Raw genomic sequence first — 26,055 nt, forward strand, 5'->3', positions numbered from 1 at the left:
AAAACTCAAGTTTCTACGGAATGATTGCATAAATCATCGTCGGTAATAATCAGGTTTTAATTACCGTTATAAAATCTTATGAGGATGAAATATTTTTTTTTTCTCCCTTCTTTTTAACCTTTTCAGTTTTACAATTCAGTTTTCGTCGAATCTATACAAGAATAACGAGGCTGGTTTTTCTCAACCTTTTATCCCAGAAGTCCTGAAAGCGCGGAAATGATTATCCCTCAATTTGCGGGAAAGTCGAAAAAGGCTGATGCGAGCTTTGTTGAGAAATATTCGTGATGGCGATAAATTCGGATAAAAAATGAGCGCGACTCCGTCACCCGGCGAAATATTGGCAAGAGGTAGATTTTGGCGGTAGAAACCCTATATTTCAATCCCCATCCCTCGGTCCTCCCGCATCGTACGAATTCTGGGCCTGAACTGGGTGTATCTTCGCTCACTGGTGCGGATTTTTTGTTTTTAATTTTTATTTCTTCTTCAGCTCCATTTTTCACCAAATTTTATACCCTCTTTATTCTCGTACGATTCTCTCAGAGACAGAGACGCGAGCGCGTAAAAAAAAAAAAAAAAAAAGAAAAAAAAAGTGCTATATAATCGTCAAAAAGACGCCCGTAGTGTTCTTACCGGGTAAAAAAAAACGCTGTGGCAAAAAACTTTTCACCACAAGGGAACGAACGGAGGAAAAGTAGGAGAAGAAAAAGTAAATGAGAGAAACGAGGGGGTGAGAAACGTCCCAAACTCCTCGCGGAACGCGAGTTCAAACAGAACCCGCGAAAATCGTGTAAATCGTCGAATTCTACTCTCTCGGTATGTTAAAAGTTACCCTAAAAAATTCATTTCAATTACCGTACGAAAGAAAAACTTTCGTCGCTTCATGGAAAATACAACGTTATTCACGGTCACGTTCGAAACGTTTCAAGATAACAAATAGCAGTTTTTTTTTTTTTTTTGAATTTTATTTTTAGGCTCCAATATTTTATATCACAAATATTTGTATCTCTAATGAATGAATTGAAAGTTTATCCTCAAGGCCTAATAACTCGTGACAAGATTCGTTACTCCAAATTTTTTCGTTCATTACGTAATTGTGCAGCTGTTTCTTTATTTTTTTAATCTTTATGGTTTCTACGCTTTTTGATTTCAAATTTTCCCCGAAATAAACGGTATCGAATGCCGTCAATTTTTCCAATCAGTCCTGTCCTATGTTTTACTTGAAAACACAAAAGGGAAGGGCGGTGGGGGGGAGGTTATCCTGTTACGATCGGGGTTGTACAATTATTATTTCAATTACGTAGAACCTGATTTTTCTGGGGTTTTAATTCGATCCAGCCGCATATTAATAATACCAACAACATTACGATAAGTAAGACTCACCAAACAAGACGATATCTTCCTTTCACGATATTTCAATAATGAGACTGAAAAAAATCACGACACACTAAGAAGAGAAGTCAAAAAGAAGAAGAACAAGAATCTAGGTATACGAATACCAAAAAGACTTTAGCCAATGAGAGCACAAAAATTGCAAGACCAAGAGAGTCGCGAACTTAGCCAGAGCTGATTTAGTGATACGAAAGCCAAAAAAAAAAGGAAAAAAAAAAAACAAAACAATAAAAAACGAAGAAGAAGAAGAAGAAGAAGAAGGAGAAGGAAAATATAAATCTGACACACGGATTAAAATTCTTCCATCGTAATTGTCGTTATTCGATACACGAGGCGGCTCATCGCAGGCTTGTTAATTAATATATTGTTGATGTTCAACAGTTTCGAGGCGTGTTGATTCGCGCTGAGATGCGACGTGGTCGAAACGCGAGAGTAAACTGACGGGCGAACGCCGCGGCGTGGAAACCTCATGCCTGATGCCACGACGTCCCCCCTCCCCCCCGCCCCCCCAACTTTCCCCCCTCGACACCCTGCCGACGACGCTGGCGTCGAGACGCCGCCGCCGATCTGCACTCCCACGCCTCGATCCCGGCCCTCCAGGTGAGCGCATCTTCTCTTCACGTCGGGTTCACTTTCATCTCCGGCCTCTGAGGATCAGCCGGTCGGTGGATCGGCCTTCTCTCTCCTCGGAGCGAGTGAGTGAGAGGGGATAGAGGGGTGGGGGGAGGGAGGGAGGGAGGGAGGGAGAGAGAGAGAGAGAGAGAGAGAGAGAGAGAGAGAGTCGCGGTCCATTCCTTTCGTGGACGTTGTCGGGCAGCATCTCGCTTATATCTTAGCTTGAGATTATTACTCCATGAGACGCATTAAAGACTAACGGTATATTATCTCGTCCTGCCTCATCCTCGTCTTGTTGAATTTTTTTTTTTTTTTTTTCCCCCTTTCCCTTTCTTTTCGTAGTAGGTTGTTATACCGACGGAGAAAAAGTGATCCGATACGCGTTACGAAAAGTAGAACGAGAAGAAGAAAAAAAATTAGGCGCATCAATCTCATTTTTGTTTTTTTTTTGTTTTTTTTCATTCATCATTTTCTTTGCTCTTCTCTTTTACCCACGGTGTGGATTTATTAGTTGCGGCAGTTTTCGTATTTACGAGAATCGAAGAGGGTTAAGCGAAAATGGCTGCGAATACAATTTTCTTTCGCTAATTGATAACTACGCGGTGTGAAAACAGTTTTTCTCCGTTTTTTCAAAATTCAAGTACCTACTTGCAGCCTTTTTGTAATTCTCATTTGCAATTGTAAGTACCAACGGCAAAAAAAGGGATCCGATACTCATTATGGAAAGCAGAAAAAAAAATTAGGCGCGTTGTACGCGTTTTTTTTTTTTTTTTCTTTATTCTTCTTCTTTTTCTCTTTTTCTTGCGGTATAAATTTATTATTTGCAGCATTTCTCGTATTTTCGAACATTGAAAAGAGTAACCGAAAAAGGCTGGAAATACAATATTCATTCTTTTTTCTTAACGGAAATTCCAGCAACGAATTCAAATACTGAACAACTACGCAGGGTGAAAACAGTTTTTCCCAGTTTTCTAAAATTCAGGTACATACAAACTTTTTTAATTCTCATTTACAATGAAATAATCATATCATAGAGTGATTGAGATTGATTCATAGCTCGATAATCGTAAGTTGTACTCCAAAATCTTATTGTTAATTTGTTTGATTTTTTTTTTTTTTTTGCTGTTGTTTCGCATTCAAATCTAGCAATTATTGTATTTTCCCCCCTCAGAATTCAACGATGTTATGAATTTGTCTCACGAGGAAATTGCCCACAAATTTTCAAAACGTTTGACGAAAAATCTTCCCTCACGTATATTGATTTTGGACTTATTTATATTCACTTTTTTTACCCTCCAGGAGATAACTGAAAGACTTTCAGGCATTGAAAAACGATTATTGATCTCCAATCTTTCTTCGGTTTACTTTATTCACACTTTTTTTCTTCTATTCGTGATACTATTCAAAGTTCCGAGATAACCTAACAATCGTCGAATCTTATAATTTCTATGTTTTTTATTCAACTGTAATTTTTCTTAAGTTACGTACACAGAAGAACCCTTCAAATTTTCACTTCAGTTTCGTTGTTTAATTTTTTATCTTCAGCAACATCGAACTCTTTTTTTTTTGTTACCACATTTGGCGAAAAACCCTTCTTTCCAACCTACATATTTTTCATATTTTAATAAATTACATGTACGAGGCACGCATATTCTCAATAAATTATACACAGCAATCCCATACTTTCTATGCAATCTACCGTTATTTTTTTTTTTCTACTTCTCGTATGAAATTATTAAATATTTTATCGGCATTTTACGACGATATTCATACAACTCGCAAGCTAATCAGTATCTCGTTTGTTGTTTCACAGAAATAACTTACCACGTATAACAATCCTTTCAAATATTTATTATACTTGCATACCGTAACGGACGCTTCCTTTATTTCATTTCTATATAACACATGAGACTTGAAAAAATTTTCGTCACATTCGATTTACCAGATAATGTTAAAAATCCAGAATAAAATTGGTAAAAAAGAAAACCACCGCAGAAAAGGACGAACCGAGAATCACAGTGTATGTACACGGAGAAAACAAGGAAAAATCCTCAAGCTTTGAAATAACGCTTTCGCCAAGCTGGCTGGGGATAATAACTGGGCGAGCAATATTTGCCAAAGACGGGAGCGTATCGGTCAATCCTTGCGTTATACTTTCCTGCTCGATGTGTGCGCATTCATATTTATATATGTATATGTATGTGAGTTATATATTAAAGCGCAGAAACCTCCGTGCGTGGGATACCGTCCACTTTTCTCCGGACACACAGCACGAGGTCCTGACCCCGCGTCGTTCGGCTCCAAAGAGCCATTCATCGATCTTTCAAATCCGAAGAGGAGACCCGCGACGTCTTTCTCCCTCGATGCAATTCAACCGCTGCTTCCGCATTCCCCGTCTATCTTTCTCTATTTATCGTTCTTACTTTTTTTTTTTTCTTTTGCAATTGCAATCGCAATTCTGCAGTCGAATTGAAAGTAAATTGGCCGAAAAGTCTTTTTTCTCTCAACGCCATCAATTACGAGTCAAGTATAGCGCGAATTCGTCATGAATATATATAAAAGGAGAGTTTCGGCCGCAGATTCCTGTTACTGACATTTACCGACCCTGGTATGTATGCACGTATTAAATGTAAGACGAGTTCTGGACACAGATTCCTACTACCGACACTTACCGACCCTTGTATATTGCATACATGCAAGAAGAGTTCCGCAGATAGATTCCTATTACCGACAATTATCATCCCTAGTATACTGCATATATGGAAAAAGAGTTCCGGACATTGATTTCTATTACCGACACTTACCGACCGTCGCATTTCTACGATCACGCAAATTATATTCTGGCCAATTTTCCATTCGTACGTGTACTTTGAGCAAGTTCCTGTTTCGTCTGCTTTTATTTCCCTTTCGATTCTTTCCTTTCTTTTCTTCGCCAGTTCTTCTTCGCAGCTTTTCGCTACTTTATTTCCTCGCACGTCATTGTATATACATATATATATGTACATGTACAAGTATTTGCGAAGAGCTCTTATCCCCGCTGAGAATCGAAGCGATACATCTACTCCGGAGTGTCTCCTTATCCCATTGTCGAAGTACCGACGTACGTATCTACATCACGTCGGTCGCTTTACCCTTGATTTTATCATTCAGTTGAGATTATTATCGATTCTGCATTATCCCGACAGGGTAGAAACTATCGTTTGCATTCTCCGTTTCAGTATTGAAATTCTCGTCCATATAATATTCAGTTGATCGCCTCAGTGATTCTTGAGATCTAATTCGTAGGAATTCTTTTCAAGAGATTTCAATCAAGATTCACACAGAACCAGCTTCTTTTGGAACGTTGAAAAAATTTCTTCGCCTCAATAAATTAATCATAATCGTATCGTCAAAAACGATCAAGTATTTTAAGCGAGTATACGTGGATGATTAATCAATTTCGAAACAGCTATTTCTCATTCGTTTCATCAGAAATTGCGGAGGCCAAATTTATCGGATTAAGGAGGACGATAAACAAGAAACTTAAACAAAATTGCAATTGGCTAGAAAAGCGAGATTATTTATCCTTTTTAATTCAAATGTACGATAATATTGTTTGAAGGGAGTTTCTCAGTCTTCGATTATTCACAGAATGCCATTTTTTTTTTATCAACGTGTGAGTTTTTCAACCGTCTGGTTCACGTTCGCAATAAATGAATTCAATTCCATCCGTGCATTTGACGGAAATATCAGGTTTGACGTTGCCTGTCGTTGTGCGGTTTTTCCGCTATCGTATTCGATCGTAGTGATAGAGAGCAGGGACGTTGACAGACATTCCTAGAATTGTTTCACTTCACGAGGAAAGTTTAAACGAGGCGCTGCAACCACGCCCCGGTAAAATAGAGAATTCACTTGTCTCGTCTAATAATCTTACACAGTGTCCGGAGTAATTATTGTAATAAACAATATCCCGTATCGAAAATTCTCTCACATGATTTTCGGAGGGCTGAATAGCATTTCGACTGTCATTGAGATTCGGTGAAAATTTCTTCGTCGCTTCAGCCGCGTATAAATTACCATTAGTTAGAAATTTCACCTCGGTTTGCGGGAGGTCGTGTTTGCATATTTTAGTTTTACGGAAAACCCGGAATCGGGGGATGGAAATTCAAGTTTAGAACGAGGCGCGTCGATCATTTTGCAGCGGCCGTTTAATAAGGATATATCAAACGTACAGTCGAGTCGAAGAGCTGTGGAGACAGAAATATCATATAACGAAGGCTTGAAAGTGCCACCGAAGTTCATCGAGTTGAATTCAGTTGAAACAACATTCTCTTGGGAGAGAATTGCTCTTTTCTAACCATTAATTTCAACTACGATAGAATTATTGATGACTGAAGAGATCCCAGTATTGAATCGTTTTCACAATGAAATCGTCGCTTCATTTGATCAAAGAAGAAATAAGATTAGTGAAATCATTGAAAGTGATAAACAACAAGGCAAGTTCTCAATAAAAAAAAATAATCCCTTCATTCAGAGTTTATTAAAATCGTACAAAGGATGCGATTTTTTTTCCCTTTCTTCTTTCATTACACAAATTATTCGATAGTGGAATATCTTCACAGCCATCAATAATCGTGTTATTGTAACTGAAAGTGGTTTAAAAATTTTTTAACCTGCCTCAAGAGAATATTGTCTTAACTAAAATCAATTTGTTTAACTTCAGTTTGACTTTCAAATATTCGTTATTTCATATTTTCGTCTTTAGAACTCTTTGACCGAACTGTACGTTTGACAGATCCTTAATTCCAGAAGCGACGAGACCGCAAATCGTGGATTATTAATTAACATCCGGTTGAAAATTCAGATTCTCAGATCAATTAGGCGAGCCGAGGCTGAGCTAATTGGGAAGCCGTCGGACCTAATCGGAAAGCCTTACCGGAAACGACCATCCTTGACATTTCGATTCTCGGAAAATTTTCAAGCTTCTGACAGCTCTTCGAATTCCATTGTTGTCTTTAGTGCCGCTAGTATTATCATTGTTATAACCATCATGACACGAAAACGATTTAGGTGGACGCTGTTAAGCGACAAAGCGGAAACTTGTAAAGTGCTGAAAAAAAAAGGAATAAAAAAAAAAAAATTACAGGACATTGACGTCGCTGCATGGTTTCAAAACTTTGCTAGAATCTCTCTCTCTCTCTCTCTCTCTCTCTTTCTCCTTTTCCCTCTGCGTCGTTATCCGTGGAAATTTTTACGATAGATACAAGGACAAACGGGAACCGATAATATTAGATAAAGTTTAAAATTAATGCAAATGGTTATCCTAGGCAACTATTTCGCCTTGTAACGACGATAAAATCGTTAAATCCGCGCAAGTTATGCAAAACTGTGGCGAACGTTTAACTCGCGAAAAAAGTAAGAAAGAACGACGGGAATGCAAAGATGGGAAGAGACGGTGTTTTATAAACTTGAGTGCTGAAACCTCGCAAGCTTTTAAGCTCGTTTAGTACCGTGCATATAAAACCTTGTACATACCGTGTACGTACGGGAGTATTATTATCCTTCGGAAATTAAGCTCTGAAACATGGTTCAAAGTGTCGTGATAACCTCGTTATGCAGGTACATAAAATGTTTGCATGATTGTTATTTATTAATATTATTATCAATAAATACCGCATTTTCGATCATTCGCACATGAATCTTAAACTGATTTTCCTGCAGCGTGAACGGTTTTATTTTCGTATCATTTAACTCAAGTTCTGTAATGTTTATACTCAAAGAATGATAAAGAATGAAAAGAAAACAATTCTTCGAGTACACTCAAAAAAATTGAGTAAAACAGGTATCGTTAAAAAAACTGTTTGAATATTGTTGAAATTACGAAAAACGATTCTTTTTTGGTAATCGCAACGCAAAATCAGTTTCTTCGGTTTACTCTACTTTTGTAGTTAAACGAGGCTTTAACGTCAATTTATTCTCGCACGAGCGTTAAATTTTCGCAACGGTTGCAAGAAAATATAGCAACAGCGATCGTAATGAGAAAGAATAGTAACGGATACCAGACTTTCCGGTAACAGGTAGAAAACTAATTTTCATTTTCTACCTAGAACTATATTTTGTCGATTGTGGTAAAAAATGAAAATCGTCAAGTACTGACCGTTAACCGTAACGAAAAATTTCTCTCGGTGTATTAAGAATATTCGCTTTGATATTTAACCTGAATCGCGATCCCGATAGAATTTTAGTCACGGAATTTTTCATCAGGGTTCTTCTCTACTGAAACCGGATGTTAAATTTGGGCGAGTCAAGGTTGTCGCCTGTTTAAATCGACCCGGGTTTAATTGCGTCGGTCGCAACGATAGACGATAGAAACACGACGAGGTGGAAAAAAAAAAGTAAATAAAAAATAAAAAGAAATAAAAGAACAGTCATAACGAGTGACAGAGGATTGCAGACTCGAAGAAATCGAACCCGGACCCCATTAGCTTACGTACGAGTTATTATAATGATCTATGAAACCGCTGCATAGATCTCGTTGGGTAATAAATGCATATCGTGAACGAAGGACAAAGCTAATGGATCAAAGTGACTGACCGATCTTTTCGCATGGTTTGACAAATCGGGTTTTCAGAAGCGTCAAATCAGGGACGAAGGACGGTGTTATTTATTATTCGCCTCGTTGGTAAAAAGTCAGTTTATACTTAATCCGAATTCGCAATTTTACAAGTAAATTGTTCCGATTTCACGAGATTTATACGATATTCAGTTTTGTCTGAAACAAATTTTCTCAAGGAAGTGATAATCGGATTGTTGAATTATCGATGGAACTTTACGAAACGATGAGCTAGAAATTTTTCAAATTCTTGTATAACTGACGATACGCTAGTTTTCGAAGCCGTAACTTACGTAACATTTGAATCGTGGGAAAAGAGATGGTGAAAAATGATCATCTTGCCCCGGATAATGAGTGTAAATTTTGTTCCTTTACTAATTTGATCGCGATCTTGCCGGTTATGAGTTTTGCAGTGAGACGTGTTTTAATTAAATATTCAAAAATATGGAAATTTAAATTCGACCAATTCTCTCCAAAACCGCAGGGGTATGTAATAAAACGTTACAAGAACAATGCAATAAGCCTGGGTATGTGGTAAAATATTCATAATACATAACATAATTTCCGAGAACAATAATTGGGAATAAGAAAGTGAGCTCGAGGTAAATTTCATTAACGGTATACGTATAATATTCTGCACCTTCAGCTGCCTAAAACGCCAAGAGAATTATAGGCTGCAGCTGCTGCGTCGAGTGGTCGAAATTAACAGGTGCTTAATTAACCGTAGAAAATTATATATATATACATATACATATACATAAATCACAAATTTCCAAGATAAATCTAATTTCGTCGAAAATTAAATGAAACGAAGGGAAACTCTAACGCAAAAGATTGCGCAATTTGTTTTTACAGTTTCGTACGATGTTTCTTAAATACCTGATCTGATCGATCAGCATAGATCTACATACAAGAATTCTACCTTTATGGATATTAAAACTAGTTTAGAGTAAACGAAACGATCGAAATATCAACTTTCCCCAAAGCTCGACGATCGATTTCGTTTTTCTAGTTTGCTTAGCATCTTTCACGCGATCGTGGATATAACATATTCCTTCGCTTTTATTTCCAACTTTTATGACTGAGGAAAGAATTTTTACGATCCTTCACAGGATACGTCGGTCTACTGTTGATACCTAGGTATATATATATATATATATATATATATTATTTTTCCGAATTTTCCTCCTATCAAAAATGAAAATGTTAATATAAAAAAAGAGAAGAAATCAATTTCGAGAAAGTTTGTTGCGCGAATTTTTTTTGTCCATGTTACAAATTAAAAGGAAATGAAAAATGTTGGCAAGATTTTTCCCAGTTATTTGAAATCGAATTTGATTCCACCTACGGTGGGATGGAATTCGTCCTTCGAAAAGACGAATCCTTGACAAAGGTAAAAAAGCATCGATTTCTGACTTTCGATCACCTGCGTGTGCCTGATTTTTCCTTTGTAGCTTTAACCGTTAAGAAAATCCCGCAACCCAAGCCCGAAAGCTCTGTTTTGACAAAAAGGGGTGAAAGGAAATCCCGGATTTGAACCGTGGAAATCCGCCATTTTTCTTGTCCGAATTTCCAGCTCGTAAAATCGGCGCTGCGATAACTCGTAGAAAAGTCTCGTCGAACTTCTCGAATTTCGCAATAACCCGATGAAGTCAAGTCTCTGGAAATATTCGCACCTCGTGAAAAAGTTGCGAGTTACAATTGAGCGAGAGCAAATAACGCGCCGGGTTAATTAGAAGTTTATTCTCAAGGAAACCGCGTTTCTCACCTCCTTTCAAACTTTGTACAAAAATTTTTCACCGCAATGATCGAAGAGTCGCAATTTACCAAAATTTTATTCGCGGGAAAATAAATTGTTATATGAAAAAATAAATAAATAAATAAATAAAAATAAACTTAAAGTAAATATATAATTGATTCGGTTTTTATTTTTACGCACGCCAATTTTTCACGTACTTTTGCAGCTCGATCAGACGACACGATCTTCGTTTTATGACGTGTGCAAAACACGTCGTACATTCCGATAGAATTCGCCTGGTTTTATATTTCACGGTATTTTCTTATCAAATAACGTTTCGCATATGAATTTTTTTCACGTATCAAATACTTTTATATCAGCGGCCGATTCGCACGGCTTTCGTTAGGATTTTTTTTTTTTTTTCTTTTTAGCAGTTGATACACACTTAATCGCTACTTTTTTAATTAATCTCATACGCAATAATCGCATAATGGATATTATTAACATTCAGCTACTCGTGAGCTTAGATAATTTTCTTTAAATCACCCGAAAACAAATCTTAAAATTATGAGCAATAGCTCAAACATGAATTTTTCATTTCAAAGTGTTTTTAAATTAAGAATAATCCATCAGATTCGATCGATTGGAAACAAACTTTAATTGTTATGGTAAAATTGTAGAAGATAGTCAACTAAACAAAATAAGCCAAGATAAAGTGAAATCGATAGAATCTGATGGATTTTTCTTAATTTTAAAATACTCTGAAATGAAAAATTTATATCTAAGCCATTGCTTATAATTTTAAGAATTGTTTTCGGGAGGTTGAAAAGAAGTTCTATAATCCACGAGTAGATAAATGTTATCGACAACCGATGTGTCAATTACAAAAAGTACTGATTTTCGTTTTTCATTATCCATACAGCGAATAATTGGTTTGTGTAAAAATATGCAAAAATGTGTTAATATACAAAATAATACCATTAAATTATAAATATCGCCGATGGAATGATTTGGACGTGAAAATGAATGTTAAATTCCGATAAGAAATTACCTTTCGCAAATATTCTTACCGAGCAACAGCAAAGTGTAATGTATAATAATTTTTTCACCTCGGTATTGTTTTTTTTTTTCTTCTCTACGTCCGATATTCCCAAAGGTATATATAATATATAAGAAACGCTTGGGATATAAGGAAAAAAAAATAAAAGACGGCTATTTATTTTCTTCTAGTTTTAATAAAATTTTCTCCGTTTCCCGCAAAATACGCGTCTGGAATACGGGAATATGGGAAACGTCACAACGACGTCTCGGAGGCGTGATCGGGAGAAAAAGAGGCGAAATGCGCGGAGAGACGGGGAGAGAGGAGGGAGAAAGTAGGAGGAAGAAAAAAGGATTGAAAAAAAATCGCATTATTATTACAGCTATGGGTGGGCAAATATTCGCACGTGCAAAATCACCCCTCCAACTCTCTACGTCAAACTTTTCTGCACACCGCCTGCAATATTTTCACACACCTAGGAGCGATATTTTTCCCCGCATCGGTGTTATGAATGGGGTGTTTTCACAACACCATCCTGAGTTATGTGTTATTCCCTCGCTTCTCTCTATTTTCAACTTTCGTCTATTTTCTCTCAACGTCGCTTAAAAATTTACAAAAATCTCACTCGCCTCGCGCGCAACGATTTTGCAATTAACCTGCGAAAATATGCGTTCCAAAAAAAAAAAAAAAAAAAAAAACGCAAAAGGAAAAAAAAGGTCCGACCTGAATTTCAAACCTTCTCGCGGCACTGAAATGTTACGCATTTTTGTTGCGAAAGTTTCAGAAGCATGTGTCAATTTAAAAAAAGAAGAATTTTTGTCTTTTCATCCAGTTTCTTTCTTCGGTTATTTCCATCGGACAAAACGATCCTTTGAGTCCTTTCGCACTTGGATTTTATCATCGTGTGGTATGAAATTTATTCACTCACAGTTATTAGTCGCGAGATCTGTGTGACGAATTTGCAAAATTCCTCTCTTCCGCGAATAATAATCTCTATTATTGCGTTTACGAAACTTCTGCCGTACGGTTTTGTGAAATTTTATTTTGCGAGGATTTGCAGCTTGAGTCGGGAGAAAAATCGTGGAAACCGGCTGCAGCTTTCCCGAAAAGTTACGGTTTTAATTTCGAAATGCATGCGAGTTTCGTACCTTCGGCTGCCGGAGAATTTCGCAACTCCGCACGTATCCTCGTTTTCCGGCGGAAACTGCAGCTGTGAAACGCAAAATTTACCACCTCGGAAAGCTAAGCTTCGTTCAGCTCCGTGAAGTGGTGGGAAAAAAATGCGAAATACACGCTCTCGTATAAAATTGTAAAACGTGAATTTTTTTTTTCGCACTGAATTTTGGCGGATTAAAAAGAATTTTATACACGTTAAACGATGAAACAAGCGAACGAGATTTTATCTTTCCAATTACTCTATCCTCTTGAGGTTTGATTTTGCAAAAATTCGCAATTAGATCCAGAGATTTTGTCGTACGGTTGAAAGAGATCGTTATTTTCATCCCGCAGAAGCTTCTCAGATTTTTTTTTTATAAATAACACGTGGTTAAAATTTGTTTAACTTTTCCAAGTCTATAGATTGAATTCTCTATTTTTGCTCGAAGCCTCGAAATCAATGTAAAAATAGTGAATAAAAAATTCTGTAACAACATTCCCCGAATGGTAGAAAAATGTCGCGCAAATTAATACCGAGGAATAAAATAACTGTTATTTTCTTATCGCGGTTCGTTTTCGATGACGGAAAAGTTTTTATCATATTTTAGACTCCCCGAGGGATGAATTTATTATACATTCCTGTATTTTTTTTACCGTTCGTTGAAGATTTGAATATCATTGAAGAAGGAAATCTGCAGACGACACGACGTACGTTGTACACTTTGACATAATTGTGAAAAAAAAAAAAAAAAGAAAGAAAGAAAGAAAATCCTCTCACATCTTCTGTTTATTTTACTTTTACGTTCTTCTTATCTACTTATTTTCCGCAAGCATATATAAACGTGCGTCGTTAAAAGAAAAACAAAGTTCTTGAGAGCAAATTTTTTTTTTCCCCCTACAAAAAGAGAATTCTTCCTTTGTCTCGTTTTCTATATTTTTCTTTCTCGTACAAAGATGAGGGTAGAATTTAACTCAAGGGTCGGTTATATAACATCGTATATAACGTAGTAAATGAAAAAGAAAGATAAAATTTAATACTGGATCTCGAAAAAGGTTTGGAAACGAACGTTACTTGACCTATTTTAATGGAAAACTATCTCTTTCGCAAATGATTTTTTAATAAAGCATTTTCGTCTACGTTTATTTTAATTTTTTTTCATCCGCCAGGCTGTTCGGTTTATTCCTTGAATATTAATGCCCGTATATCTGGAGGCCGTTCGATAGCCGAAGCGGCGTTTAACAGCATCGCGGATTCATTACCATAGAGACAAAGAGCGATTGGTTCCGCCAGCATTGCTTTACACCCCTCGGCTCTTGTGAGGTAATAACACAAGCGTGTACGATGCGTATATTTACGCGTCTGTACGTTTTGCGCAACGCGCCGCGCATCGGATACGATTTTTTTTTTAATTTATTTTTTATTCCCAAAACGAAAAAAAAAACATCGTCCGTCCTTCACTTCCATTTTTCAGCTCGATCTGAATGCGGGGCGTTCCTTTGTTTCGATAAAAAACAATGTTTCTAATTTTTAGAAATTTTTCAACAATTTTTCAAAAGTATCGCGACCTTATCGAGTGAGGTAAAAATCCTTGATACGAAAATGGACATTTTCAAAATCGATGAAACGTTTTCGTAAAATCCGGGAATCGGAAACACATTTTTATGTCATGGTTCCAAAATAGGATGAAAATGTCGAATGTTTTATTTTTTTTTTTTTTTTGTCACAGCTTCGTTTGAAGCGATGGGGTAAGAAATTAAATTTTTTAAAAACCCTTCTATTGGTAGAATTTGATTTTCCTTTTGTTTCAAGAGTGAAACGAAGAGAGCGATGCTTGATTCGATAAAAATAAAATAATAGAAACTCGATCAACAGGAATTAACCTTGAGTAAAATACATAATTTATTTAAGAAAAATACGTAATATCTTTGAACAAACAATGTATTTTATTGAAGGATAATTCCTGTTGCTTGAGTTTCTATTATTTTCTTCGAGTTGAGCATCGTTTTTTTTCGTTTTACTTTTGAACAGAACGGAAAATTGAATTTTACCAAAACGAAGTTTCTTTTTTATTTCATTTTTTACCACAAAAAAACTACCGTGTGAAATGAAACAAAAAAGGATAAAACTTCGATATTTATTTAACGACAACATGTGACGTGAGGTTTGCGAATCCCGCGAATAATTTGAATACTTTGCCAGTGAAAAATGCAGATTTGAAAATACCTGAAAAAAGTCAATTCCTCATTCCTGTTTCGCCGGAACCTTTTTCCTTTGAAGAAAGAAACCGACGAGACAAATTCCAAAGACGATAATACAAGGAAGATGAAAAATTCCGGAGCGTTAATTTTCACGTTTACTTAATTTTATTTCATCATAACGAACTTTTTACAAAAGAGAGAAATCGCACAATCGACCATCCAGAGTTTGTAGAATTTTTAAAACGTTGAATAATAATCGACAGACGCGTAGGACTTTTTGTTCTTCGTTTCACGTGCGAGTAGCTTCGGCTGACATATTTTATTTACCCCTTTCACGACGAGACGTAAAACGACGTACCGTTTGAGCGTACAGACGACAGATCCAATCTCGACTAGACGCGTGGCTCCATGTTTACACACGTAAACGTACATACTCGGTCTTCGTTCAGCATTTCCTCATTCTCTTCTTCGCCATTCTGATATACTTGCGTTTTTCGCATTCCGACATCTTGAGCCAGCGACAAGCAGCCATCCTTGCAACCCTCGTGACTCTCATGTGCGGCTTGCGCTTCAGCATCGTAAGATAGAAAATTATGAAACCGTTCGCCCGCCTCTTTTTTCCGCTGCGACTGCACTTCGACTTTCGTCTCCGCCTGCACGCCATTCTTCTTATTTATCAAAATATAATACGCGACGATTTTCTTCTTTATCTTCCCCGCTTCCGTCTCTCTGTCGTTACTTTTACGTACGCTAAAAAATTTTCACAACCATTTCCAATCGGCTCACATTTCACGCGAATTTTCAACAATTTCAAAACCTTTTTTCCATCTTTTCAAACACGCCCATCTGACTGACGTTTCCTCTTTACGTTATTATTTTATTTATTTTCACCTCTGTTTTGTCTTCTATTCTCTTTCCTTCTCTCTCTCTCTCTCTCTCTCTCTCTCTCTCGCTCTATCTCTACCATTCCATCTTTCTCTGCCTTCGCGGAGCGTTTGTCGAAACAAAAAATATAGGTAGGTATATTTTACACGTCGCATATCTGTGAAATTATCCTCTGTATTTTTATTAAAAATTTGAGATTCTCGAACGTCTGACGATCGGTAGAAGAAAAAATAAAAAAATCAAAATAAGAAAATTGCACGCAAAAAATCAGATGTGAAAATAAGAAAGTGCAAAAAAAAAAAAAATCAGCTAATTTGTTGGTTTGTCTCTTTTCATATTAATTATTCCGATACTTTCGCGATTTCAAATTCCCTCTGCGATAAAACTTACGCAATTCTTTTACTCCACTGACCTCAAAAATGTTCTTCCGTAAGAAAAGGTACAAGAAATTCTTAAAATTAAAAAAAAAAAAAAAAAAAAAACAAATCGGAATATATCCAACAATTTTACCGATAAAAAAAATTAAAAGACGAACAAAAATAGAATCCTTTTTCGATCCGATTTCGACGCGATGTTCAATTTGTATAAATAACAGGTAATATTCGCAATGAACAATCAGGGGGCGAATTTTTCCAGAGGCGATCCGGTTACCCGGAAACTTTCCCCGGTCGCCTCCCGTAGTTTCCAAGTCCGAACCATCGGCGTAATAATAACGATCGTCGGGCGTCGGAAAATTCCGCAGCCTCTTCTTGCACGCAGGCATTGCACCGGAGCCTCGTAATGTCCCCGCAATTAACGACCTCGAGGCTTTTATCGTCAAATAATGAGATCGCTTAGGTCTCTGATCGTTGCAGCTGCGGTGAGAACTTTTTGTTATAAACAACCAGCCGATATAACCTCCGTAGAGAAAATTACCAGCCGGTCTACCGTTTATCTTCTTCCCGTAGTTTCGAGGCTTCGTCACCGTCGGACGTTACTGTAAAAACTTTCAACGCTGATCCCGTCATTTTATATTTCTTTTTTCTTTTTTCTTTTTTTTTTTTTTTATTTTCACCTTGTCAAAGCTGCAAGTTTTTGCTTATCGCGCTACTTAAGTTGCTCTTAGTTATTAAAAAAAACGCAGCACTCGGTAGAAAGAAGCAGAAAATGAATGCCGCGTTTCACTGATATTATTAACGACGATAAATCGTTAGGTAATTTTTATTTCAACCGTTGGAAAAATTCTATGTTCGAGCAGTGATGTGAATTTAGTAAACACTGAAGAAACAGACTTGAACATTCCGATAACCATAAAATGGAGTATCAAAAAGTATTAATAATTGAGAATAAAATTTTCTTCGTAACTCCAACAAATGAAACATATCTTTCTCAGTGCAAACGCAGTGGCCCAGCTGTCTGGGAATGGTTGCAGGTTGTAATCTCGCCGGGTACAATCGGTCAAATTGCGACGCTGTCTGCTAATTGCACGCCCTTTCACAGCTTCGCAATTACCTACATCGATTTCCGTTCTCAGCTGCCTGAATCCTCGTCTCTTCGCGCTTCTTCAATCAGCACCAATCTCTCTCTCTCTCTCTCTCTCTTCAGCTCTCTTTTTTTAGCTTTTTAATTTCTGGGCCCTAGTTTGCTTCTCGTCCTCCTTTCGATTTTTATTCATCCACTCATTCGTTCATTCATTCAGTCATACGTTGATTTGTTCGTTCGTTCATTCGCTGGATCATCCATTCACTCATTCATTTATATGTAAGACCGTTCAGTAATTTAATCATTTATTTGGCCTTTTGATTATTCATTCTTTCCGTTTTATTTTATTTTTCATTTTATCCCAATTTTTTTTCATCATTCTATTTTTCTTTTCACCTTCGTACTCCATCATTTACACCTGACTCAATTTTATTTCTAATTTCTGGATACCTTTCATCCATTACGTATCACATTACATTGCCACTGCCTTACACACGCATAGATGTACGTCACTGCCTCTTGTTCAACATTGCCGTGGACGTATCGTAACGAATGATCTATCTGTCTATCTATCTATTTATCCATCTATCCGTCTATCAGAATGTCTGTCTATCTCCCTACCAATTCGAACGGCTCTACTAAATGCCGGTGAGTTATTCAAAGTCACGAAATGCCTAATGGATTTTGGCTCTGCAATGCTTGAATGCAGCTCACTCGAACCTCTTTCCATCTCTCGTACCTTCCTGCTGGTATAATGAAATCATTCTACCGGAGGAATGTTAAATTCTACCTTCTAACCTAAGATTATATTTTAATCCAGGATGACGAACGAATCGATTCATTAATTGAGACTCCTTGGGAGAAGAGAACGGATAGGACGAAGAATGAGATAGTGAAACAAACGAGGCAACAAAAAAATTTTCAAAAACAGACAAAAGACGCACCGGCCGCCTTCCTGTTTCTTCTCATTCTTCTTATCTCCTCCTTAACTTTTTTTCCTCCGCATAATACATAATTCCGACAAGCACAAAAGAATTTCCCAGCTTCTTCTTTTCACGTAAGAAACGCGAAAGCGGCATCAAGGAAAACACGAGAAGGGACGACGGGATCAGCACCGAATGCTGATTGAACGTGTTAATATCTCATTTACACGCGAGTGATTCTTTTCCTCTCTATAATACAGACACACGTCTATTTTATTTTTACCTTTCTCTTTCTGCTTTTTATTTAGCTATTCTTTGCCCTTCGCGATCGCATTCGTCGCGATTCTTCCGCAAATTTTTATATTTCAAATAACGATTCAGCTATTTTCCGCGCGTTTAAAAATCATCTCGAATTGTCCCTGCGCGATTATTACGCTTCTGCATAAAGTTCATCACCGTCTCATCATCAACTTTCAACTCTGACTCGTCCGAGTCTCGCTCGAATAAATCGCTGCGGCGATGATAATCCCCGATAAATCATCCGGGATGGATCATTAGTCCTTGATCCAAGCGGAGAGATAATTTCCGATCGTGTGTTGGTACCTGCATCCTCAAAGGTTTGCAAAATCTCCTAGAAGATCCGGGATTCTAATTTATACACATATATATACACAGCATACACCCGATCGGAGGAAAAATTATGTTCAAAGGAACAATTCCCCGAGTATATACTTAAGAAAATTCCGGCGACGAAGAGAATAAATTGCAAAAGTTTCGAAATTCGCGAGGATATGGAACAGAAGGCGAATTCTGAAGAAGCGTGAGGTGGAGAAAATGGAGCGGTAAGGGGGAAAAAAGAAGAAGAAGAAGAAGGAGGAGGAGGCGCGAGATAAACGAAAGGAGTGAAAAGCTGCGTTACTTCATTCACTTCCTTGTTCTGTCACGCAAATTACATTGTTTCGCAATTTCTTCACTGCGATTTGTGTGTGTGTGTGTCTGTGTGTATTTGCAGAGGTATAAAACCAAAGTGTTAATAGCCACTTTTAACGCTTTTGCGGTATTTCTTTTAACCTATTCGAACCTCAAAATTATGCCTTCTCTTTACGTTATATCCAATTTTCAGCGCTGAAGTGGCGATATAATTAACCGTAAGCTGTACAGAAAGGCGGTGAGATATTCTGCCGTAAACGGTGGTAATTTGTGCAAGATGGAAGGAAAAATCAAGAAATTTGGGAGCAACAATTGTGACGAATCTCCGTAAGGGGTTATAGCTAGTCAGGAACCCGAAAGAAGCGATATTTCAAGGATTTTTCACGAAGATATATTTCAATTTATTGTTATGAAAATTTATATGCATATTCGAGCGACATTGAACTTCATTCTGATATTTTTTACTCGCAAAAATAATGATTTTCAAAAGCACCTTTAGAATGAACAATGAAAAAAACAAAAAAGATTTAGTTGATACGAGGTGTTGTCTGGTCTTCAGTCGAAGGCATAAGCAAAAAATTTTTAACAAAACGGCAGCGTCTCAAATTAAAATTTTCAATTTTCCATAAAAAGTTTCGCCTTAGTTTGTTTATAAAATGGAAAATATTTATCAGCGAAGAAAACCCTTTGACCGAGGACTGACAAAATCTGTTCATAAAGCTCGGATGAAATTTCAGACTTATCGGTTGAGCAGTTTCCGAGAAATCTTACCCACCGTCTTTGAAAACACAATTTTGAGGAAAAAGCGTTCAAAGTTTCAAAAGCACTTTCAAAGGTTCCGAAGCGTCTTTGCAAACGTGCGCGTAACTTGGAGAATATTTGTCGACCGACGTAAAATTTTCTGTGTATATACTCGAATACACGTAGGTGCATTAAAAAATTAAATTGAAAAGAAGATCGATTTTTCTGAAAAATCCCGACCAGGTGTAACCTTCGGGCAGTTCGATTTTTCAACCCTCAAAGTCTGAGGCGAAATTATTCTGACACGGGTTAAAGCCAGACGAATCGAGAACGCCGCTTGAGCTCGGTCAGGCTGGAAACTATATTGATGGAATTGCATTATTCTTTCCAAACAGAGATGCAACCGTCGTAGTCTTCGCTCCACCCTCGCCAACGCGTTATGCATATAAAAGAGCGACGCCATTTTACCCCTTCTTCTCCTTCTTCGTCTTCTTCATCTTCTTCTTCTTCTCCTTTTTCTACACCTCGACGAATTATTTTCAGAAGAAAATCCAACGTCTGTCGTAAGCGGTGTCAATTTCTCTCTTCGACATGTTTATATCATTATACGCGAAGAAACGGGTATAATTTTCCTCCCCCTTGCATCAGTTCGCATTTACAATATAAATGTGCAAATTTAAATCCGAGCTTTAATTATTACCTCGTAGATGAAAAGACTCGGCAGTCTTAATCGCACGGATTTCTTCATCCGTCATTCATTACCCTGTCGGAATAGTTGAAATGAAAAAAAATCTCGTCCAATGTCGTTCGATCGGTCAAGATCGGTTCATAAAATTCGTTTTTCAAATTTCGATTATCAGACTTGAAATACCGAAAAATTCAAACATAACCGCAATCGTTTCTGTCGAGCAATAAATCGTAACGGAATATTTTCAAGAAAGAGAAGTTGGCTGACGATAGAAGGATAAAAATAGACAAGCGTCGTAATCTGCAGTTAGAAAAATAAAAAAAAAAGATCGTTAATTTTTTATCGGTAAAAAGAGTACAATTTTCATGTTTATTTTGCGTTTCCGGTTCCGGATACTATCAAGCGGGCAAAGTTCTAAGCAATATCACGAACGATCAAATTACCGATTACCGCCAGCACGAGACACGGCGGGGTGACTCAACAATCGTGACACAGACGCACACTTGCATGACAATATGTCATAAACGCAGAGAAATATTGTAAAGGTAAACGCTTTCACCGTACGGCACGGTTCGAACGCAAAAAGGCAAAAAGGACGACGCGACGCGACGATCTCTGACCATCTTCAATAACCCGAGAGAGCCGCTTGCGCTCCGGCAATTATCGATTTTATTACACACATCTGCGCGTGATCTGTTCGAAGGATCTCACGACACTTTGGCGCCATGCAGCGATCGGCTGAATGGATTCGTTCAAAATTTTATCACATTGCGGTTGATTGTTAAACGAAACAACGCGATCTTTGTTTTATCACCGATCGTTGCTACGCTCGGACGTACAAGCGATCCTCAGTTTCTCCAAAGTCGATCGAATAATCGGTGTAAAACCGGTCGAGATAATCGTTACACATTATACGAGCAATGATAAACTCGGTCAAAAATCTAAAACTTGTTGTGCGTTAATTGATTATATGGTTGGAAAAAAATCGGTAAAGTTGGATTATTATTATTATTATGAAGGTATCGTCAAGATTTATACTCAACTACATAATTGGAGACTTGAACGATTACTCAATGAATCCTGCGCAATATTATTACCGATGAGAGATCGCGATTTTTATCCCCCCTCTCGATAAATTGCGACGCGAATTATATCCTCGTCAAACAATCATCTTGACCTTTATTTTATTGTGCGCAGCGGCAGTCGACAGTATGCAAACATGTAACAACATAACGATAATAATATAAGGTTAAGGCAGTAAAATCTTTTTCAAACTTCACTTCTTCGATTCGTTTCGACCGACTTGAACAATTTTACTCGCCATTCTGACCGACGACGTCTGTTCTAGATTGCAAAATCGGTCGAAAAGTCGACGAAATGCGATTACGGATGGGGTTTGCAAAAATCGGTTATAACCGACAAAGAATGGTTTTCAATTCTGAAATCGGTCGAAAAATCGACGAAACGCGATTACGGATGGGGTTTGCAAAAATCGGTTATAACCGACAAAGAATGGTTTTCAATTCTGAAATCGGTCGAAAAATCGGCTGAATGTGATTCCGGATCGGGCTTCAAACTATCGATTGATACAAACGAAAAATGGCTAGTTATTCTGAAATCGGTACAAAAAATCGGCAAAACGCGATTCCGGATCATGTTTGCAAATATTGGTTGAAACAAACGAAGAATGGCTTTTCGTTCTGAAATCGGTAAAATAAATCGGCTAAAAGCGATTCCGGGTCGGGTTTTCAAAAACCAGTTGTAAACAACAAATAATGATTTTCAATTCTGAAATCGGCTGAAAAATCGGCTGAACATGATTCTGGATCGGATTTGAAAAAATCGGTTCGAAGAAACGAAGAATGGTGTTTAATTCTGCGAGAAACTTCCATCGTTCGATGTTTCTTGTTCCCAGTTGGAAAGCCGCCGATTTTTTATCGTCACAAACTAAATTTTGGGGAGGGGGAAAATCGCGAGGTAAAAAGGATTCGATTATCCCCTGCATTAACGGTTCTGGAATCGCTGACGGCTCAAACAATTATCGGCGTGTAAATTTTCTCCCCGCGATTCCTATTCAGCACCGTTCAGAAACGATCTACATTTCCGGCTCAATCAAGACTGTATAATTAGCTGGCAATTAACGTCGCCCGCTATTTAACTGGATTGAGAGTCCGCCTTGCCGATGTAACCCCGGCCGGTTATTTCGCGACCCAATCGGTTCACCAGGTCGTCGGCTTCAATCATTGACACCAACTTGCTCGCCTCGGTTCTCTCTTGATCCGACAATTCGCGCCTTCTCGGACGACTTGATTGGATTAGAAAAGCGTTTGCTATCTTTTTTCTTTATTTTTCGTTAGATTTTCACGATTAAAAATGTCTTCTTGTTAGAAAGAAGTTAGAAGCTTGTTAAAAAACGGATCACCTCACGATTTACAAATTTATCTTTTTATCGAAATGAATCAAGTGCGTAGATCGGTCTCCACGTGATATGGGAATATATTTTGAAACAAGATTTTTCATTTGCTGCAACTTTTTTTTATCACAATTTGCCTGTTGGAAACAGCATTACCGATCTTTACGAAATTTTTTATCTCAATTTTTTCTTCAGTTCTGTTAGAACTATGCAAAAAATTTCCCGTTTCACCTTTCCAAATTGATATAACTAAAAAGCGAAACAAGATATTGACAAAGTTATCAGAAAGAAATTGTTTTTTTTCACTTGACGGTCAAGTTTTATTTTCTCGCCAAAAATATGCTGAAACGTCAGCAACGAAGCTGTTAAATAAAAATTACAATACGGGGGAATATTTTTCAACTCTGAACTCAAGTCGGAGTATTTTTAACCAGCAATCGGCTAAATCGGCAGGCATTTCTTGTGACTGAACTGAACTGAACTGCGCGGCTGAATATATAGACCACTCTTAATCCGAGACAAGGATGGATTAGGTAATCAACTCTCCTGTCCCTCTGACGCTAATGGATTGAGCAAAGTTTGGATTACCGTTTCGTCGAATAATAAATTTGCAAATTGAATGTAGAGGCGAAACGGGGGGCCTCCTATACTCGCGCGATTTCGCCCGACTAGTTTTTCCTTTTTAGTTCGGTTTTGCAGAAAAAAAAATGCGTTTTACCAATAAATTGTTCGCGGTTTGAAAGATTTTTTTTTTCTCATTATTTAATACAATACTATGAGAGAATGCTTTTCATGTTGTTATTTTTTTTTTTCAATCTTCTCGTATCATCATATTTCACTGATATGTTTTATCACCCTTTTGTTATTCTCACAATTTTGTATTTTTTATTTTTATTTTTTTTATTTCGCACTTTCCCTTTTCTCCCGTCAAAGCCAAGTTCCGGTTTATCGATCGGTTAATAATTCGTGCCTCTCGGTAATGAGAGACGGAAAATTCCTCGATTTAAATTCAAAATCGTCATGTTTATGTCGTGAAATTAAATCTCACTCGTCGTGAGATGAAACGCGATTCCTTTAATATCAGCTTGAATTAAATAAATTTCAAGTTTTATTTAGAACCCGTTTAGAAAACAGGTTGTGCAGATTCAACGCGGTTACGTAATGAAAGTGAAAAGAAGATGTATCCGTAAGTTTTCAGCATCCGGATCCCGATTCTAGAAATTTTCTATCACTAACCAATCGCGGATAAGAATTACTCCAAATTTTTGCAAAGAATTGAAAAACCCGATATTTTAGGTAATAACAAAAATTCCGAATCATTATTTTCCTTATCGCATTAATCGGAAAAATTCTCCCTCCGATGTTTCAAGAAGTTTTACTGTTGCTGATATTTTCGGAGCCGCAAAACGAGAAGAATTCCTGATACCCTGAGCTCTGAAAAGTTCTTGACAGTATTTTAAAGCTTTAAAGCTACACACCGGCCGCCGATCGATGCATAAATATATACGAATAAGCTTTAAAGCTTTCGGCGAGAATGCGAAACTCGGTGTTGAACGAAAGTTTCCTTCGATTACGCGTGAATTTAATTATTGTATGGGTATAAATTTATTCTTGCACATTATACGTACACGTATGTGAATATCTTTCTCGGTCGATCAACCCGCCGATAATTTCAAAACTCAATTACGCGGATAATTATCATATTATACCCAAGTCTCGAAATAAAATTCTCGTAATTGTGTTTATACAATTTTTTTAATTTCAAATATTTTTATTTCGTCGTACCTACAGCATTGTACACGCAACATTGAAAGCGCGTATGTGACGAGAATCGCTTTTACACTCGTTGTACGATAATAAATTTATTGCCCAATTACACACGTCAACTTTCGACAATCAATGTATTAACAACGAGTAATTTTGCAATTAGAAAATTTCGTCCAAGGTTTTAATAATTCATTGTTGCAGAATAGACGATCATTTTTTCACTTCTTTTCGTCTATCGCGCAAATTTGTAATCTTATCCATATGCCTACAATATGAATAATTAAGGGGGGGGGGGGATCATACCTACTTTTAGGAATTGCTTTTTCTTCTTCTTTTTTTTCTTTAAAGAAAATGACAACACCTGGAGGAATTTCAGCTTCGAGACTTTATTATTTATAGTTTCATGATTGTTTTAGAATTTTTTCATTGATATTAATAACAAAATGGCGGCATATCGCATATAAATATCATAAGATCACGTTTTCAATCCGATGGCGCAGATTTCTCGACCAATTTTTATCCGATCGAATTGAAATTTTGGCACATTCTTTAAAACTCGTTTATCGATTCGAGGTCGTGGCTTGATTTTTTGAAAACTGTTTTTCAACAGTTTTCCAGTCTAAATGAGAAATCTTTTGTTCACAATCGTGTATATATTCGACGAAAGAAAATATTTTCCTATCATTTGGGCTATTTGAGCTCGAGCCTGAAAAAGTGTTTTTAGCTCTGAAGAATTCTTCTATTTATTACAAGTTGGAAATTGATGCGAAAAGATGCGCCACGGCAAAAACCTTCGAGTTCGCAGTCGTTTGCTACTTATACGCGCCATGCCGCCATTTTGTTATTAATTTGAATGAAAAAATTCTAAAATGTTGTCGAAACTGTGAATAATAAATCCCTCAAGGTCGAATCGCTGAAAGTGTTTTAATTTTCTTCAAACCTCCTAAAAATAGGTATGATTTCAGAGCGACCCCTTAAAAAATTGTAAATATTTTTCTCGTACTTTGCTCGCACGTAGGTGTCATTTAAAAAAATCGTCCATACAATAAGGTCGCCTACGGGATAAGAGGAGAATGGCCGTTTGACGTTGCGAGCTGGCTAAGCCAGGAGGAGTATGTTGGTATTTGGTAATGAATGCGAGTTCGAAAGTGTCCCGAAGAGAATTCCGAGAGCCGGTAAAGGAGCCGCGGTCACGGTTTTTAAATAAATAGTATATGCACTAACGGGCGCTTGTTATTATATCCCGGACAAAAGCGAGCGCCTCGGATTTTTCTGCGTCCAAAGAGAAGCCGTGTAGATATATATGCGTAAGCTTACTTCTACATTATGTACAATAACAGCTAGTCGCCCATTCTCGTTTTCGGAAATCAAAAACCGGCGACTATTTTTTAGCTCCACTTTCTCCCTCACTTTGTGATTCAAATAAGCCCGTCTTTTATAATAATAATAACACAACAAACAACGATCGTTTATTTATTTTTTATTTTATATTTTTTTTTAGTTTTTTTACTCGCTTTTCA

General features: G+C 37.2%; 1 protein-coding gene across 4 annotated transcripts in view; it reads right to left on the minus strand.

The window, feature by feature from the left end:
- LOC124186104 (mucin-4) overlaps positions 1-26,055 on the minus strand; it is a 102,986-nt gene that overhangs the window by 66,187 nt on the left and 10,744 nt on the right. Inside the window, exons 1-2 of one of the 4 annotated variants that reach the window (XM_046577497.1) lie at positions 1,678-1,801; positions 1,381-1,424 (exon numbers count right to left, since the gene is read on the minus strand). The exons of 1 other annotated variant lie outside the window; for it this stretch is intronic. The gene's annotated coding sequence lies outside the window, so the exon portion shown is untranslated. Of the gene's footprint in view, positions 1-1,380; positions 1,606-1,677; positions 1,802-26,055 lie in introns of those variants that run through there. 2 more of the 4 variants (XM_046577499.1, XM_046577501.1) reach the window with 2 other exon arrangements.

This window comes from Neodiprion fabricii, chromosome 7 (genome assembly GCF_021155785.1).
Source record: "Neodiprion fabricii isolate iyNeoFabr1 chromosome 7, iyNeoFabr1.1, whole genome shotgun sequence".
NCBI lineage: Eukaryota > Metazoa > Arthropoda > Insecta > Hymenoptera > Diprionidae > Neodiprion > Neodiprion fabricii.